The sequence below is a fragment of the Dipteris shenzhenensis genome, chromosome 23 (genome assembly GCF_047967505.1).
Source record: "Dipteris shenzhenensis isolate YYH24624 ecotype China chromosome 23, Dip_SZ_1.0, whole genome shotgun sequence".
NCBI lineage: Eukaryota > Viridiplantae > Streptophyta > Polypodiopsida > Gleicheniales > Dipteridaceae > Dipteris > Dipteris shenzhenensis.
Window position 1 is genome coordinate 9448197 of NC_141618.1, and position 19700 is coordinate 9467896.

A 19700-nucleotide genomic window follows, 5' to 3' on the forward strand; every position below is an offset into this window, starting at 1 on the left:
CCATGGCATGACATGCACCATTTGTCTGCCATAGAATAAGGGCGACATCTCCAATATCTGCTGACGATATGAGGCATCCGAAAAATGCACTTCATAAAAACACCTGGAAGCAAAATATACTCCTTCAACAAAGCAGCCTCTCCCAACAATGCCTGAACCCACTGGGCCACATCATTGGCTGAAGGTAACTTTCCTGGGATGCTGGTAAAACATGATACGCAGCCCACGGTTGCTTACAATCACCCTCAGGGTCGATGGATGGTGATCAGGTGCATCTCGCAGGCTGATCTCTATGAAATAGCATCTGTTTATGCCTCGCAAACCTCTGCGACTAGAGCTCAAATGTGGGACTCCCTTAAACAATATCCATGGCTGTCCAATGCTTTTTTGTGTGGAGACTTCAACAACTCGCCTGCCACTCAAGATAATACCACTCATCATTCTCACATGATCCCCATTGAGTTCCGACATTGGGAAGATATGCTCTCATCCCTGCATGCAGAAGATTTATGGCTCTCAACAAGGGACAAAGATATGGGTTATACATATCATCACAATGCCTTTACTCATTACTGGGCTCGACTTGACAGATGGTATTTGCTGCATGCTCAGCAGTATGCTGATTTTACATGTACACTTTGGGTTGATCATTCCCTCTTGCTCTCTGATCATTTTCCAGTATGCTTGACATTATCAATAGCACGTCTGACAGATGATATGCCTTTTTTTGGTCGTCGCCTGCTCCATGTTAATAGTGCTTATTCGCTTCATCAACAATTTCAGAACATGGTGAGAGTGGCTGTCCGTCCCCTCCTCTTACATGCTCAGGAGGATATGGATTTTGCTTGGATCAGTCTTGCTCTTACAGCCTGTTATTCAAGATTATGGATGGAGTTACATGGGAAACCTCAGGCTCAAGCTGAAATGGGCTCAGTCTCACAAGCAGCAAATGGATGCAATCAGTTCTCATAGGCAGCTTACCTCTTCCGAACAGGATTCTTGTGCTTATGCGGTTCATATCATCCACCAAAATGATCTTCGCAAATTAAAGAAGTGGCAAATCCGAGCTCGCATGAAACCCCTTTTGGATAAGGGCTATTCCTCCAAAGCCTTTTTTAAAAGTCTTCATGCGAATAGGCGAAAGGAGGATATTTGCAGGATCAAGAAAGATGATGGCACCTGGACCACTTCCAAATCAGAATTGGAATCGCAATGTTCTAGTCATTTCCAGCATCTCCTTTCTCTTCAGCCTGATCATCTGATGCAAGTGGATGCAGCTAGGTCTCAATTTCTTATGCATGTCCAGCCCATATTGTCTCGGGAACAGGCTTATGCATTGGAGCAGCCTTTTATGCTTAGTGAACTGGATGATGCTTTGAGTCATCTACGCAGAAGCAGCTTTCCTGGTTGGGATGGATTGACTGTCGAATTTTTCCGCGCATTTTGGGGTGATCTCAAAAACACTCTTCTTCTAATGATCAATCATGCTTGGGCAGAACAATCTCTTCCCCCATCCTGGAAACATGGCCTAGTCAAATTGATTCCCAAAAAAAGCTTGTGTGAGATGATGGCTAATTGGCGGCCTATATCTCTCATGCCTATTATTTACAAACTCATTGCTAAAATGATTGTCCTCAGAGTTCGCTTCTTTCTACAAGCAGGACTTCATCCTAGACAGTATGGGTTTGTCCCCAAAAGGCAGATCACTGACAATATCTCCAATGCTTTGCTTGCGATTGAGTATGCCAAATATTCTAAACAAGATGTTCTCATTCTGCAAGTAGACATTGCGAAAGCATTTGATACTGTCCATTGGGATTTTATCTCTCAGACTATGCATAAATTGGGATTTGGCCCTCGGCTCGTCCATATCATCTACTGGCTCTATTCTCAGGCCACGGCGCAGTGCTTGCTTGGTGGTGGGTTGTCAAGAACCTGGACTATGACCCGCTCAGTGAGACAGGGTTGCCCTCTTAGTTCTTTACTGTATGCCATTGCAACCCATCCGTTACTGTTGCATATGGACTATCTTGTAGATACAGGACAGCTTCATGGCTTGCAAATTCCAGGGGCACAATCATTTCTTGCACAGGCATATGCTGATGATTCATATTTTATGCCCATGAATTCTCAAAGTGACCTTTCTCACTTGATGCATACACTGAATGACTTTGGCATAGCTGCTGGACTGCAAATCAATTTTCAGAAATCAAAACTTCTAGCTTTGAAAGAAGCTGATTGGCATGCACTTCTCTAGCCAGGCCACAATATCTCTTCCCACACTATTGTGAGGCATCTAGGCTACCCCATTGGCTGGAATATTACCCCGCAACAACAGCTCAAATGGATGCTTCAAAAGATCAACAAGAAGCTGGAATACTGGCATTTGTCCACTTGGCCTCTACATGTTCGACTTCGGATAGTACAGTCCATCATTATGGCATATGTGCAATTTTATTTGCCTCTTTTTCCCTGGTCTTTCAAGCATTTGGCTTCCTATATGTCCCAGGCTATGGAGATATTTTGGAAAAGCAAATCTCATAAAAAGGCTTTGCGACTACTGCCTATGCAGTCTATTTGTTCACCCAAGACTCATGGGGGGCTGAATATTCTCAATCTCCAGGTTCATATGTTGGCAAGAAAGAGCACTATGATTGCTGATTTTTTTCAGCAAAAACAGCCATGGGCTATTATGTTAGCAGCTATGTGTGGAAACATGGCATCCCATGCATATGGGCATTGGATTACAGATCACTGGGAAGCTGTCATGACCACATTTCAGGGGAAAATTCCTGGTTGCCCTGTTTCTAATGCTTTTATTCATGATTGGAAGAGAATTCTCTCATATGCAAAATGGACAGGTGCTTCTTCTCATCATGGTAATTCTTTTTGCTTGGAAAGCATGCATTGGAGCAAGGTGTTTGAATTGCCTCTCGCTTTACAAGCACCTATTAAAGCATACAATCTCATGAAATTGGGCATAAGATTTGTTGGTGATGTTGTGGATCAACAAGGTTGTATGCTTTCATTTCCACAAGCTTGCAGGACATTCTCCTTGGGTCTGCATCATAGGTCCATTTGGAGAATACTTTCAACTATGTTGCAGCCATTTGTTCCGGTTCCTTCACTGTTTGTACAGGACAGATTACTGGACTCGAATTTGACTTCCTTACCTCCTGCTATCCATACGCTCTCAATGCACAATCTGACCTCCTCGAAGGTCTACAGATTTCTTCTTCAACTGCCATGGATTGATAAGCATGCCAACACTCTTTGGAATTTGGATAGGCCTCTATTTTGGTGGCAATCACGACTCATGAAAATCTGGAAAGCCAAATTGCCATTGAAACAGAGGCTTTTTTTTTGGAGATGTATAGTGGAAGCTTTTTCCATTGGGGCGAAATTGGCAGCACGCCGCATTGCTTCCCCTTCCTGCCCCCGTTGTTCTCATCACTGTGAGACAGTTCCTCACCTATTATGGTCTTGCCTAGACTCTCGCATATTGATCACTCATATTTCTCATTTGCTGCGGCTTCGGTTTCCCTCTATCAGATTTGGGAAACTTTTCTGGATGTTTGGATGCCTCTCATCTCAGATGTCTCCATTCCTCCTCTTCTTTCACTGGACTCGCTTTTGGGTACTATGGACCATTTGGACACACTGACTGCATTCTAGGATGGGTCAATAGTTTCCTCAGGCATATATTTTCTTCAGAATGTCCCTCAAGCAATCCTTATATGACAGTTTTGTTGCAAGGGACTTGGATGCTACTAGCCTTGAAGTGTTCTCTACCTGTTTTTGAGTTTTTCCATTGGGCTCTCTTTTGGAGTCCAATGTTAGTGTGTGGGAGACTTCCCATCTTGTAAATTTATAAGAATATAAATACACTGGATTTTACCAAAAAAGTGTGTGTGTGTGATTGTTTTCAGACTCGTTTAATTGATCAGGATGTGTATACAACTTATACTGAGATCTTCAGTTGAGTAGTAGCTACTTCGCTTTTGAAGTAACTATGAATGTAATTATTTTCCAGCAATAAAAGATTTCTTCCCACAAAAAAAGTGTGTGTGTGTGTGTGTGTGTGTGTGTGTGTGATGCTACGTGTGTGTTGTTGCTGTGTGTGTGTGTGAACGACGGTGAGTGAAGGCGCCCGATACCCTCCCAGGTTTCTCCCCCTCCGTCCGTACGTCTGTACGATCGCCGTACGGACTCTCCCGACGTGCAGGCCCGTACAATTCGCCGTCTTTCCATACGTATGTACGCTTCTTGTCAGCCCTTTTGTACGATACGACACCTTCAGTGCACTCAGCTTCCCCGTACCACCCTGCTTCTTCCCGTACAGTTTCGTACATTTTCGTGAGCACTCCTTTGTCCGTACAGAATCCCCGTATAGCTTTCCCGCTATTCCGTACAGTTCATTCCGTGTACGATCCTCCGTACATGCTTTTTCGTACAGCACCCCTTCGTCCGTACAGTACTTTCCGTACAGTTCCTCCTGCTGTTCCGTACAGCCTATCCTGTACAAGGCCTTTTGTACAGCTTTTTCGTACAGCCTCTGCCGTACTGTTCTGCACCTTCTCCTTGTGCCTTTCCGTACATTTTCTCTGTCGGCTTTGTCTTTCACTCTATTTCTTCCTTGCTTTGCCATATCTCAATCATGGCTTCAGGTTCCGATGTCTGTACATATGCTAGAAAAGAAAGATCTGCAGATGCCAAGCGTCGTCCTTCTCAGCCTGCATCACAGGATGATGAGCTTACTATGGAAGCTCAATATGTGTTTGATACACTTAAGGATGACTTTCAGCAGTCACGACAGGAATGGGGCAAACCAGTTCCAGAGGTCACATGCAAATTGAAATTGCCCTCCCTTGTGAATCCTCTCAGGAAGCTATCTCAAACCGCGGTAATTATTTTCTTTCCAGGAAGACTCCCAGCCGCCAGTGATGTTGCGCAATGGATCACGTCTATCCTTGGAGGATGTTTTGTAGAGGGTGTCTATTTTGCCTCCAGAGGCTTTTATGAGGTGCATTTATATTGTATTGAAGCAATGCCCCTTTCAATCTCAGCAATGGGATGCTTCCTCTCCCTTACCAGGACAGGCTTCTACTTCAGCTCCTGTCCTTCAAAATTGGGTGGGGGTTTTGAAGAAGGGTATCCCCATATGTGATTCTAAAGAAAGGGAGAATGCCATATCTTTTATGGATCATGAAAGCCTGCAACCCATGCAGGCAGAGGCTTTGCCTCTCTGATATCTTGTTTCATACTTATACTTTCCTGTAGATATCTCTTTCATGCATCAAACACTTAAGTGCTTTACATACAACGTCCAGAGCCTCTGCAATGTCTCAAAGTGGAGGCTTTTCTGGAATTATGTACATAAAATTCAGCCAGATATTGTTTGTTTGCAAGAGCATAATCAACCCTCTAAGGCTGGTCGTCATGATCACTTTGGCGGCTATGATATATATTATGCTGGTACCACTACCTACTCAGGTGTATGCATAATGGTCAGACATGAGCTGGAGCCTCAGTTAGCATTCAATGACAGCAGTGGCCGATGGATAGTAATACAATGTAATGTCAATGGTGACATTCTTGAGCTTGCATCAGTTTATGCCTCCCAGACCTCTGCCATGAGGGCTTCTCTATGGGATTCTTTAAGCAAATATCCATCGAGATCCAATGCATTTATCTGTGGAGATTTTAACAATTCTCCTCTGCTGAGAGATAACACCACTTCAAGATCTCATATGCTTTCATCGGAAAGACAAAAATGGGATAGCATGCTTCTTTCTGTGCAGGCTGAAGATATATGGCTGCTTCTACAAGGGTCAGTGCCCGGATATACTTTCCATCATAATGCATTTACCACATACTGGGCAAGGCTTGACAGATGGTATTTGTTCTATCCACAACAATATGCAGATTTTAGCCTTCATCTCCTCATAGAATTCTCATTGGGCTTGTCAGATCATGCCCCATTATGGTTAAATCTGCAATTTGGTATGCCACTGGATGATTTGCCGACTCTCTCCAGCAGATTATTGCATGTTAATCAGGCTTATCTTCGACATCAATATTTCCAGCAAATGATCAAATTTGCAATTCATCCCTTGCTTTTGCATGCTCAGGAGGACATGAATTATGCTTGGGACAGCGTTGTCTCTCGTATACAGAATGTCATTAGGGAGTATGGAAACTGGCACATGGCTACATGGAGGAATGAGGTCAAATGGGCAAAAAGGACAGCACAACAGTTGATTGAATTTTCACATTTAAGGCCTCTCTCTCAATCAAAAAATGATTCCCTCTCACAAGCCAGGATCAAACTGACTGATAATGATCAGCGGAAATTGCACAAATGGCAGATTAGAGCAAGAATGAAGCCCCTCATGGATAAGGGCTGCTCATCAAAAGCCTTCTTCCAGGGCCTGCATGCCACTCGAAAGAAAAACTCATGTCTAAGGGTAAGGAAGCTAGATGGCTCTTGGACGCACTCTTTCTCTGATCTCCAAGATGAATGCCAGAATTACTTCCAGACACTGTTCTCTACCCCTGGCTCCCCATCAAATCAAATGACTGATGCGAGGACTGAATTTCTTTAATATGTTTCTGGGATAGTGGAAGTGGATGATGCTCTTTTATTTGAGAGACCTTTTACTGACACGGAACTTGATAATGCATTGTCCCATCTCGGCAAATACAAGTCCCCTGGCTGGGATGGTCTTACGGTGGAATTTTATATTTCTTTTTGGGATGATTTGAAAGATGTCCTCTTACAAATGATCAATGTTGCCTGGCAAGAAAATCAATTGCCGCACCTTTGGAAGCATGGCATAATCAAACTTGTGCAAAAAAAAAATCTCTGTGATCATATGTCAGATTGGAGGCCTATTACTTTGATGCCTGTAGTTTAAAAACTCATTGCCAAAATGATTGTGTATAGGCTTCATGGGATACTGAATGCGGGCCTTCATCCTCATCAGTATAGGTTTGTGCCGCGAAGACAAATCCATGACAATATCTCCAATGCATTGACTGCATTTGAATATGCTAAGTACTCGAATCAAGATGTGCTGGTTGTCCATTTTCTAATTCCTTGATTCAGGACTGGAAGCAAGTACTCTCTCACATCAAATGGCCTCCCCATCCTGCTTCTTTAGCTTCCTCACTCAGAATGGAAAGTATTCATTGGAGTGCTGTGTTTTCCTCTCCCCTTGCTGTTCAACAACCCATCGGAGCTTACAATCTCATGAAAATGGGTATCCGTTTCATTGATGACTCTGAAGCAAGATGCCCAAACTTGTGACAAGAAAAACAAGCTCCAGCAAAAATGCCCCATTTTAAAGTGAAATATTTCCTTCCCAAATTAACACCCTCAATCTCAACTGCAATAGAGGAGGGATCGGTCTATCAGTATCCCATAAGATGCAAAAACAATTTTTATTACCTGTGGGACGAGGGGGACAGATCACTTGTCTCAATGTCATAGCTAAACCTGGAAGTTCTGTTCTCATGTAATCTGGAAAATCAACCACTTCAACCCATACAGGGCAATGATGCTTGATGAGGTTCTGGTAGTCCTTATTAGGGGACCAGGGCATGATATGCACCATTTGTCGACCAAAAAATAAAGGAGACATTTCCAGCATCTTTTGTTTTGTCAGGGCATCCAAAAGATGAACTTCATAAAATCCTCGGGAGGCAAAATAGACTCCTTATACATAGCATCCACCTAGGAGAGAATTCACCCATTGTCCCACATCATTAGCAGAGGGAATTTTGCCTGGAAAAAAGATGATAACTGCAGTTTGAGAAAGCTTCTTCAAAGGATGTACAAGAGAAGGCAACTTCATTTTGTAAGTGAGTTCCGGAGCAGGTTGAGTCCATTCCCTTCTACTTTGTTGAAAATCATCATTCAACATATCAAACACATAGAAAGCATCTTCAGATGAAGGAGATATGGGGGGAGAGGTTTCCCTTGATTGTCTTTTGGGTTCAGGAGAGAGTGCTCTCTTGACATAATACTTGTTTGCTTCTGCCATGGAGGCTAAGGGATTCAACAGATATCAAGCGATGAGAATGAGATAGGGCTGAAGCACTGTACGAAAGAAAGGAGAAGTTGACAGAACAGTACGGAAGGGACACTGGACTGAGGCACTGGACGGACGTACGGAGAAGCTGACAGAACTATACGGAACTTTAACACGGAGAATCTGATAGAAAAGTACGGAACAGAGATGCTGACGGGACACGAAGGGGCTAAGCTGTACGGAAGAGCTAGGGATGTACGGACGTACGGAAGGGGCATTGGACTGATGCACTGTAAGGACCTACGGATTATCTGACAGAGTTGTACGGAACTTTCACACAGAGAATCTGACAGGGCTGTACGGAAAAGAGATGCTGACGGAACACGAAGAGGCTAAGCTGTACGGAAGAGCAGGGAAGTACGGACGTACGGAGGAAACTTGAGAAGGGGAAAAACGATGGCGAGATAAGAAGCAGCGGGATCAGTTGAGGCTGCGCAGGGATGGCTGAACCTGTTCGTACCACCGTACGGTGAGCGTACGCCGTCCGTACAGATGTACGGACGGAAAGGGGAGCTGTACGGGGACCTGTCTCTGTGTCGACCTCCTCTCTCTCTCTCTCTCACCACCATGCACACACACCTCTGTTACACACACACACACATGTGACTCCCCTAGATGCACACCACATACACCTACACACCTTTTTTTTTTTTTTGGGGTGAATCCAGTAACTATATTATCAACATGAAATCAATGTACATAACATTAGACTCCAAAAGAGAGCCTAATGGAAGAACTCAAAAACAGTCAGAAAACACTTCAAGGCTAGTAGCATCCAAGTCCCTTGCACCATAACTATCATATAGGGATTGCTTCAGGGACATTCTGAAGAAAACATATGCCTGAGGGAACTGTTGGCCCATCCTAGAATGCAATCTCTGTGTCCAAATGGTCCATAGTACCCAGAAACGAGTCCAGTGAAAGAAAAGGAGGAATGGAGACATCTGAGATGAGAGGCATCCAAACACACACACACACACACACACACACACACCACCTTTCTCAACACACTTTTTTTTTTGGTGAAAACAAGATACTTATATTATGAAACATTCATTTACATCTGGGTAGAGCTCAAAAGAGAGCCAAAACCCTATCCATCAAAAGCAGTAAAAGAAAAGCTGAATACAAGAAACATCCAAATCTTCCTCATGTAAGGCATCGTATAAAGACTGCTGCAATGAGGCTCGGAAGAACTCATATGGATGCTGAAGGGGAGAATTCAGATATGCTTGATTGCGCTGTAGCCAGAGGGTCCATAAGGCCCAGTGTCTGATCCAGTGGAAGAAAAGAGAATATTGTGACAAAGAAGCTGATAGTTTGCCATATATCCAGAAAAACCTGTAGAACCTGTGAGCTGGAAATATGAGAGATAAGAAATAGGAGATTCTGTCTAGAAGGTCTCTCGAATATGAACAAAACCACAGTAAATGCGGAATACTCTCAGATGTAAGGTGACATCTAGGACAAAGAGGTGAAGCTATCCTTCTTTGAGCCAATTTCACCCATACTGAAAGAATACCAACAATACATCGCCATAGAAAGAGTCGTTGCTTCAAAGGCATTTTCAACTTCCATATCAATTGCAATCTTCCTTTCCACCAGGCTAATGACTTGTTCAAATGCCATAGAGAATTAGCATGATGGGCAATCCAGGGAGGAGGTAATATCAATTGATAAGCTTGTATAGAAGTCAATAAATTCAAAGGCCTAGAGGATATGCTTGTATTTGAAGACCAAAGGTGCCAATCTTGAAGCCTGTCTCTGACATTCAATGTCGGAATCGGAACTAGAGGGAGTAAGAGATCAGCAATAGCTTTCCAAATAGGTCTATGATGCATCCCCAGATTGTATTGTCGACATGCTACTGGAAAAGTGAGAATATTTCCTTGCATATCTACCACGCTCCAGCAGCTATCCCTCTGCCTTCTAATAAAGGAGGTCAGAAGACATGTGTGGAAAAGATTAAGGCTAAAGGAGCAAAGCCTTCACTTCATACAGGGAGCCAGGCCAATTCAGCTCAAAATAAGGATAAAGGAAAAAGCAAGTTAGGGGAAAATAACACATCTTCTCATGAGGGATGGCAGACTGCAAAGAAGACGGTGCCTCTCAAACAAAGACCTCTCCAATCTCATAATTGGGATGCCTCTGCTCCTTCTCCACGACAATCTTCTACCTCTCCAAGCAACCCCATCTCAAAGGCATGGGTTAATGCAGTCAAGAAAGGTCTTCCCCTTTGTGAAGAAGATGATATTATCAGGGAATGGGATGCTGAGGGTCAGCAAGACCCTGTGGCAATGGCAGAGGCTTGAGGCCTCCCGTTCTTTTGGAGGACTGATTATCTCTTGTATATATTTTCATGCGTGCTTCTCTTAAATGTTTTTCCTATAATATACAGGGCCTCTGCAACCAGAATAAATGGAGGCTTCTATGGCATTACATAAATACAACTCATCCGGTGGATGGACAAAAAGAGTAGAGCCTAACCCGCCTTCACAGCCACCCTCATCCACGTTTAAAACACACGAACAACACAATCACAAAGCAAAAGGCATCCATTCAATATCATTGTCTCTACATATACCTTCAGATACAACTCACACTCTGGCCTCACTTCCTCGGAAGCCAAGGAAACTAAAAAAGAACCTAGTGGACCACACAGCCCAACACAAGCTCCTACTGATGACTGAGCTCAAGCTCACAAGGCCCTCAAATTCTCTGGAAAACAAGCTTCCCTTACAAAGCATACCAACTCATGGCCCTCTTGTATCCAAGGTATTGATCCAAGCCTCTATGGTTGAGACCCTCTCCCATTCGAAAGCTCCCGACAGCCATTGCTTCAGCTCAACTATTAAGCATCATTCGAGATAGCCTTTATCTCTATCTCCCTGCATATCTCTTCCCTGCTCACTGAATTCACCTTCCGTCTCAGCTCATGTGTTCTCTTTTGGGATCTTCACCCTCTAAACTCCTCAACTTCTGCTCCTCCTACAAGCTCACATACCTCTCCTGCTCTCTCGTAGCCCTTCCACTCTCAAAAGCTTCCACATCCGTCACCTCATGTTTACCGAACCTACTTCCTCCCTTAGACCTTCCGCTTCTACGAGCTTCCACATCCGTCACACACAATAGTCTTCACCGTAGCTTTCATTGCTCACAAAACTCTCCTCATCACCCACAACAAATCGAGATGCCAACTTCTCAAGAACCCATCACCGACCGTCCATCAAGGATCATGGACCCTTTCTCCTCTCCAAGGTCACTGGTATCCCTTCCTCTTTGCCATCTTCGACCTCCAATCCAATCCTCTGGTCTGTAATTGTATCGCCTCTCTAGTCGCTCACTCCATGCACAGATTGCATCTCTACAAGCACCACTTCCCTTCATCGCCCATCTCCTTTCACACGACGATAGCTACTCTATGGCTTCACTCTTGTTCATAGAGCTTACGGACTTTAAATTGCATAGTAGAGACGCTTCACCCATTCAAGCATCTTCCAGCAAGACGACCTCTCCTTCATGACGATAGCTGCTCATAGTCCCTCCGCTGCTCTCAGAGCACCCACAACGCTTTGGTCCCCAGCAATCCATAATCAAGATCCCTTCTCTGTCGAAAGCCTCCCTCCCTCAGCCGGATTCCAGAGCCCTATTGACACTGAAGGTATTCCCTGACTTCACGTACTCCTTGCGCCATCCTTCCCAGACCACATTCGAGCCCTCGGCCCTCCGTGTAGGATCTTCGTGCCATCTTCATAGTTCCATCCTCGCGTATCACCAGCTCACCCTCTCCTTCTGTGCTCCCTCATTCTATTTCTGCATCCCGCTCCCCAAGCTCTTTCTCCCATCCACCTTCAGTCCCTTCACTCCTTTGCTCTTCTAAGCTCGTCCTAGCCCGTCATCTGGTCTCCCGTCGCCCACCGTCTTCTCAGCCTCCAGCTTCCCCAGCTAGACCATCGGATACTCCTCCTTCCTCCCCCTGGGCCTCATTTGCTGCTTCATCCTGAAGAGCCTCTTCTACACCACGGAGCCAACACTCTGTCTTTGTTGCACACGAGCCTCCCTACGCCTTCCGCTCTCCAGCTCCCTGAAACTCTCCACACACCTCATTCAGCAACCTCTCTCCAGATCATAGCGACCACAGTCCCGTTGATTAGCTTCCACAGTCTTCCCCATGTTCACGGAGCTCCCCCATGGGTCACGATCTCCTTCCGAAATTCTCCTGCAAGCTGTCATCTCCGAGCATGTGACTTCCTGCCAGCTCGTTGACCAGAAGCCTCCTTTCTTTTTCACGTAGCATGCATGGCCTCCTTTGATTATAGCCACGTCATGCATTTCCTTTTTCACCACTCTTCCCCCTTCCCTTTAACTATACCAAAGCTCTTAATGCCCATATGGTTCTAGTTAGGCACTCACTCACTTGCATGCCACCAACACTTAGCATTTAGTTCATGGCCTCATACAGAGAGGACTCGGGACAACCATGAAAGGCGTATCCCATCCCACAACAAAACCCCGTCACACTGCTCTGGATTGTCTGGTGATCCTACACTGCACTTCATTATCTCCCAGAAGTCCTTGTAGAAGCGTCTTCCATCTCAAGACAATATGTCATCAGTGTGGAGTCCATCATGAGGCTACGCACAGCTCATTTCCACAACCAACTAGCTATATACATAGCTCTGCACTCACCCATCAACACGCAACAACAAGTGAAAAACATTTTTTCTTTTTTATCCACACATCTCTAGCAACCCCTACTCTTCTGCTGTGACATTCATGTCCAGCAGCTAAAGAGAAACATCAGCAAACCACCTGGATCAAAAACAAAGCAAGCTTGTGCTCTATGCCTGTGCTTTTCTTCTCCCAGATCAAAAGGATAACTTTGAACCCTGCACTGCCAGATATGCATAATCCACCATCCTCCTGGATCAAATGGAATCAACAACACACCAATTTGATGTAGCCACCAGCTCCTTCCATGTATCCACTTCCTCACTAAGCCTCCAGGATCCCATATCTTATCCTGCCAAGATATTACACAACTCCACTGGCTATCAGCCGTCACACTTATATCATGAGTCTTGCCCATCTTCACATGAGCTACATCTTTTGAGGTCACAACCTCACACACAAATCTCACGGGCACAACCAGCTCATAATCTGTGATTAGGGACTTCTCAGCATACCCTATTGTCTCAACCTTCGAAGCTGCAAAACTCAACCCATCACATGAATTATCAAGATCACCCAGGAGCAAAATGACATCCTTCCCATCTGTAGAATGCTCAAATATATCAGCACACTCTCTCTTGTCATTGCCAACCACACATGCAAAATCCATGAGGGTATCATCAAGTAAAGCATCTAGCTGATCATCAACCACACTATCACTGCTGTCCTTCTCAACATGCATACTGGTGTTTTCATTCTCTTCTGAAGAGATCAATGCTAACATATCATCCAGTGCATCATCAAGGAAGCAATCCAGCTCATCCTCTGAATCATCATCATCCTGTATACACTGAGTCTTAATCTCATCATACACATCACAGTTTGCATGCACACTATCAACACTTGCTGGTCCCATCCAAACTAAGTGTTTTAACTGCAGGTCTTTTGCTTTATCAGTAATAGCCACATCAGCTTCATCACTGTCACACATGATTGAGCTCTCATCTTCACTACTAGTTTCACACCTCTCTTCCTCATTTGCTGAACCTGAAATCTCAGCTTCTTCGGTATGCACAATCACAGTGTCAACCACAAACTGATTGCATTCAGCCATCATATGCACATCATCACCACACAACACTGGAGCATGATCATTATCCACACACACAGACTTATCTTTAGCTGCCATTAATGGGCTCTCAACATTTCTGCCATCTATGGTAGCAACCCCTTCTCTCGGGCTCTCTTCTACCAACTCACACAGAACTAGCTGAGCAACACCCTCCTCCATAGCAACTGACAAGCCTCCACTCATAAGTGTAATGATATCCAGCTCCCTTACATCATCAACATCCGGCTTCTTCAACAGTGAAGACAACTGACTTTCTTCTTCTGATGAGATGCTCTCTTCCTCTGTCTCACTCAAAAAATCTCTCTCTTCATCTGTGACTGTCTCCTCAGGTTCCTCTTCCAATTCCAGCCTACAGCTCATCACATAATCTGGTACTCTCCTTGCACCAGTTGAACTTCCTTCTCCTCCATCCATAGCCTCTCTCCTGTTATTTTGACCTCTGCTTCTTCCTGCAGTAGTCTCCATCCAATTTAGGCTGAGTGTTTTCATCAGCTCCACAACTTCATGCAAATCCTTTCTCAGGGAATCATCCTGCACAGGAACAGACACCGGCTCTCTCTCTACATATGCCTTGATCATTTCTGGCCTACTGACCAGGGTTTTAGGCTCCTCTTGCATACCAAGCTGCCTCAGTCTCTTGACCTTCCATTCTTTCTCTCTAGCCACTCTGACTGCATCCTCAAAACTATCAATATTCTTCATCTCCACCTTCAGACGGAGTGAAGGCACCAGACCAGCCACAAACCGGTCTCTCTTTATCATCTGCGGGGGTACTTCAGGAATCAAAACCTCACACCATAGACTCCACAGTCTACCAAACTTTATGAGATACTGATCCACATCCTGACTATCCTTTTGCTGAATTTTGCACAACTCCTTCCATACTTCATTAGGGCTCCTGGATTGTGCAAACCGTGCAAGAAAAGCTGCTCTCACCTCTGTATACTCCGGATTTTGCTGCTGAGGATGAACAGTCTTGAAGGCAGCCACTTGAGTCTGCAACCATGCTTTTGCATCTCCCTGCAAACAATAATTCAAGATCTGAAACAAAATCTCAGGGGTTGCCCTATCCTTCATCAGTGCTGTAAATTCCATCTTTTCCAAGAATCTCACTGCATTCTCATATGGCATCCCCCAAAACTCTGGAAAGTCCTCTGCCATCCTCACAATCTTTCAACTGTCACACACCCTGGCTTTCTCAACCACAACAAAACTCGAAGGCAACAAAACAAATACACTACTGAAGAAGCTCACTCTGCATCTGAAGAGCATTCTTTTTCCTGCGGGCAAGCACTTTCAAAGCTCTCTGCACTCTGGCTCAGAGTCGGATCACACGTAGCTGGACTTCAATACATCTGTCCTTCCTGTGACCACATTTTCCACACCACTCACACTGTATCACTCTCATGTGTGGATTTCTCCCCATTGCTTGCAACACGTCTCAGAACACCTGCTCCTCCAATCCTGTAAACTGAAGTGAACTCCTCCGTGGAGGCACCAAAACGTGGATGGACAAAAAGAGTAGAGCCTAACCCGCCTTCACAGCCACCCTCATCCACGATTAAAACACACGAACAACACAATCACAAAGCAAAAGGCATCCATTCAATAACATTGTCTCTACATATACCTTCAGATACAACTCACACTCTGGCCTCACTTCCTCGGAAGCCAAGGAAACTAAAAAAGAACCTAGTGGACCACACAGCCCAACACAAGCTCCTACTGATGACTGAGCTCAAGCTCACAAGGCCCTCAAATTCTCTGGAAATCAAGCTTCCCTTACAAAGCATACCAACTCATGGCCCTCTTGTATCCAAGGTATTGATCCAAGCCTCTATGGTTGAGACCCTCTCCCATTCGCAAACTCCCGACAGCCATTGCTTCAGCTCAACTATTAAGCATCATTCGAGATAGCCTTTATCTCTATCTCCCTGCATATCTCTTCCCTGCTCACTGAATTCACCTTCCGTCTCAGCTCATGTGTTCTCTTTTGGGATCTTCACCCTCTAAACTCCTCAACTTCTGCTCCTCCTACAAGCTCACATACCTCTCCTACTCTCTCGTAGCCCTTCCACTCTCAAAAGCTTCCACATCCGTCACCTCATGTTTACCGAACCTACTTCCTCCCTTAGACCTTCCGCTTCTACGAGCTTCCACATCCGTCACACACAATAGTCTTCACCGTAGCTTTCATTGCTCACAAAACTCTCCTCATCACCCACAACAAATCGAGATGCCAACTTCTCAAGAACCCATCACCGACCGTCCATCAAGGATCATGGACCCTTTCTCCTCTCCAAGGTCACTGGTATCCCTTCCTCTTTGCCATCTTCGACCTCCAATCCAATCCTCTGGTCTGTAATTGTATCGCCTCTCTAGTCGCTCACTCCATGCACAGATTGCATCTCTACAAGCACCACTTCCCTTCATCGCCCATCTCCTTTCACACGACGATAGCTACTCTATGGCTTCACTCTTGTTCATAGAGCTTACGGACTTTAAATTGCATAGTAGAGACGCTTCACCCATTCAAGCATCTTCCAGCAAGACGACCTCTCCTTCATGACAATAGCTGCTCATAGTCCCTCCGCTGCTCTCAGAGCACCCACAACGCTTTGGTCCCCAGCAATCCATAATCAAGATCCCTTCTCTGTCGAAAGCCTCCCTCCCTCAGCCGGATTCCAGAGCCCTATTGACACTGAAGGTATTCCCTGACTTCACGTACTCCTTGCGCCATCCTTCCCAGACCACATTCGAGCCCTCGGCCCTCCGTGTAGGATCTTCGTGCCATCTTCATAGTTCCATCCTCGCGTATCACCAGCTCACCCTCTCCTTCTGTGCTCCCTCATTCTATTTCTGCATCCCGCTCCCCAAGCTCTTTCTCCCATCCACCTTCAGTCCCTTCACTCCTTTGCTCTTCTAAGCTCGTCCTAGCCCGTCATCTGGTCTCCCGTCGCCCACCGTCTTCTCAGCCTCCAGCTTCCCCAGCTAGACCATCGGATACTCCTCCTTCCTCCCCCTGGGCCTCGTTTGCCGTCGGCTTCATCCTGAAGAGCCTCTTCTACACCACGGAGCCAACACTCTGTCTTTGTTGCACACGAGCCTCCCTACGCCTTCCGCTCTCCAGCTCCCTGAAACTCTCCACACACCTCATTCAGCAACCTCTCTCCAGATCATAGCGACCACAGTCCCGTTGATTAGCTTCCACAGTCTTCCCCATGTTCACGGAGCTCCCCCATGGGTCACGATCTCCTTCCGAAATTCTCCTGCAAGCTGTCATCTCCGAGCATGTGACTTCCTGCCAGCTCGTTGACCAGAAGCCTCCTTTCTTTTTCACGTAGCATGCATGGCCTCCTTTGATTATAGCCACGTCATGCATTTCCTTTTTCACCACTCTTCCCCCTTCCCTTTAACTATACCAAAGCTCTTAATGCCCATATGGTTCTAGTTAGGCACTCACTCACTTGCATGCCACCAACACTTAGCATTTAGTTCATGGCCTCATACAGAGAGGACTCGGGACAACCATGAAAGGCGTATGCCATCCCACAACAAAACCCCGTCACACTGCTCTGGATTGTCTGGTGATCCTACACTGCACTTCATTATCTCCCAGAAGTCCTTGTAGAAGCGTCTTCCATCTCAAGACAATATGTCATCAGTGTGGAGTCCATCATGAGGCTACCCACAGCTCATTTCCACAACCAACTAGCTATATACATAGCTCTGCACTCACCCATCAACACGCAACAAGTGAAAAACATTTTTTCTTTTTTATCCACACACCGGATGTTGTGTGTCTGCAAGAGCATAATCAGCATTTTTTTGCTGGCCAGCATGGGTTTTTGTCTGGATATGATATATTTTATTCAGAATCTGAACAATTTTCTGGGCTGTGCATTCTAGCCAGACATGATCTGCAACCTTGGATAGCATATAATGATCTTGGTGGACGATGGATGATCATCCAATGTATGATTAATGGAGAGATTTTTGAAATAGGATCTTTGTATGCCTCTCAAAATTCAGCTTCCAGAGCTCAAATGTGGAACTCCATCAAGCAATATCCTTGGTCTTCAAATGCTCTACTTTGTGGTGATTTCAACAATTCTCCTCACTGGAAGGACAATACCACACATAAATCCCATATGCTGCCCTCTGAAATCCAGCAATGGGAACATATGACATCATCTCTTCAATTTGCAGATTTATGGACAGCAACTCACCCATCAGTTATGGGATTCACATATCATCATAATGCTTTTACATAATATTGGGCCAGGCTTGATAGATATTATCTCATTCATGCTCAGCAATATGATGAATATACATGTCAAATGTGGACTGATTATTCACAACAATTATCTGATCATACTCCACTTTGGCTCGCCCGTTCTTTTGGTATGCCTCTGGATGATTTGCAGCTCTCTTCAGTCAGGTATTTACAGGTCAATCAATTATATCTCTCACATGAAAAATTCCAGCATATGATCAGACTGGCTTGCAGGCCATTGCTATCTCATGCTCAGGAGGATCTGGACTTTGCTTGGACCTCTTTCATACATCGTATTCAAAATGTCATAAAGGAATATGGAAGATGGTATATGGCAGAAACCAGACAGCATATCCAGTGGGCAAAATCATACAAGCAGTATTTGGTACAGCTTAGTCATCAAAAATCTCTATCTGCTTCTGAGCAGCACTTATTGTCCTGTGCTTCCTCCATAATTGATGCCAGTGATAACCGCAAGCTGTCCAAATGGCAGATCAGGGCCAGAGCTAAACCTATGCTAGATAAGGGCTGTTCCTCGAAATCCTTTTTTCGGAACTTACATGCAAATAGAAAAAGCCAATCTATCATGAGGGTCAGGAAACCAGATGGACTTTGGACCCAGACTCTATCTCAGCTGGAAAAACAATGTTTGGATCATTTTTAGCTTCTTTTTTCCCAGCCATCTTTTTCTACACCTCAGGTTGTTTCAGCTCGAAACAGATTTACTGCGCTTGTTTCTCCTATTGTCTCTTTGCAAAAGCCTCAATGCTGGAAATGTCTTTTACAGATGTTGAATTGGATGAAGCTCTTCGGCATTTAGGTAAACATAAATTCCCTGGCTGGGATGGTCTGACAGTTGAATTTTTTGAAGCCTTTTGGCCTGAATTGAAGGGTCCAATTCTGCAGTTTATAAATGTAGCCTGGCAGCAGCAACATTTTCCCTCAGCTTGGAAGCATGGTCTGGTTAAGCTTGTGCCCAAAAAACCTCTATGTGAGACTATGGATGACTGGAGACCCATCACTTTGATGCCGGTTATATACAAACTGATTGCCAAAATGTTGGTACATCAGATAAAGGATATCCTTCATGATGGACTTCATCCCAGGCAATATCGTTTTGTTCCAAGACGGCACATACATGACAATATCTCTAACACTCTCATCGCAATGGAATATGCAAAATATTCAGATCAAGATGTGCTGGTTATGCAGGTGGATGTGGCGAAGGCATTTGATACAGTACAGTGGGATTATGTCTCTCAAATCATGTCAAAACTTGGTTTTGGGCCAAAGCTAGTTAATGTCATATATTGGCCTTACTCAAATTCCACTGCACAATGCTTTATAGGGAATCATTTGTTTGAGTCTTGGACTCTCGAACGTTCCGTTTGACAGGGATGCCCTCTCAGTGCTTTGCTATATGCCATGGCTTCACATTCTTTGCTTCTTTATATGGATCAGATGGTTGATACTGGACAGCTAGAGGGGCTTCAGATTTCTGGTTCACAACCCCTCATTGCACAGGCCT

General features: G+C 44.9%; 1 protein-coding gene across 3 annotated transcripts in view; it reads right to left on the reverse strand.

Moving 5' to 3' along the window:
• LOC147886958 (histone deacetylase 5-like) overlaps nucleotides 1-19700 on the reverse strand; it is a 287587-nt gene that overhangs the window by 159371 nt on the left and 108516 nt on the right. The window lies entirely within an intron of this gene.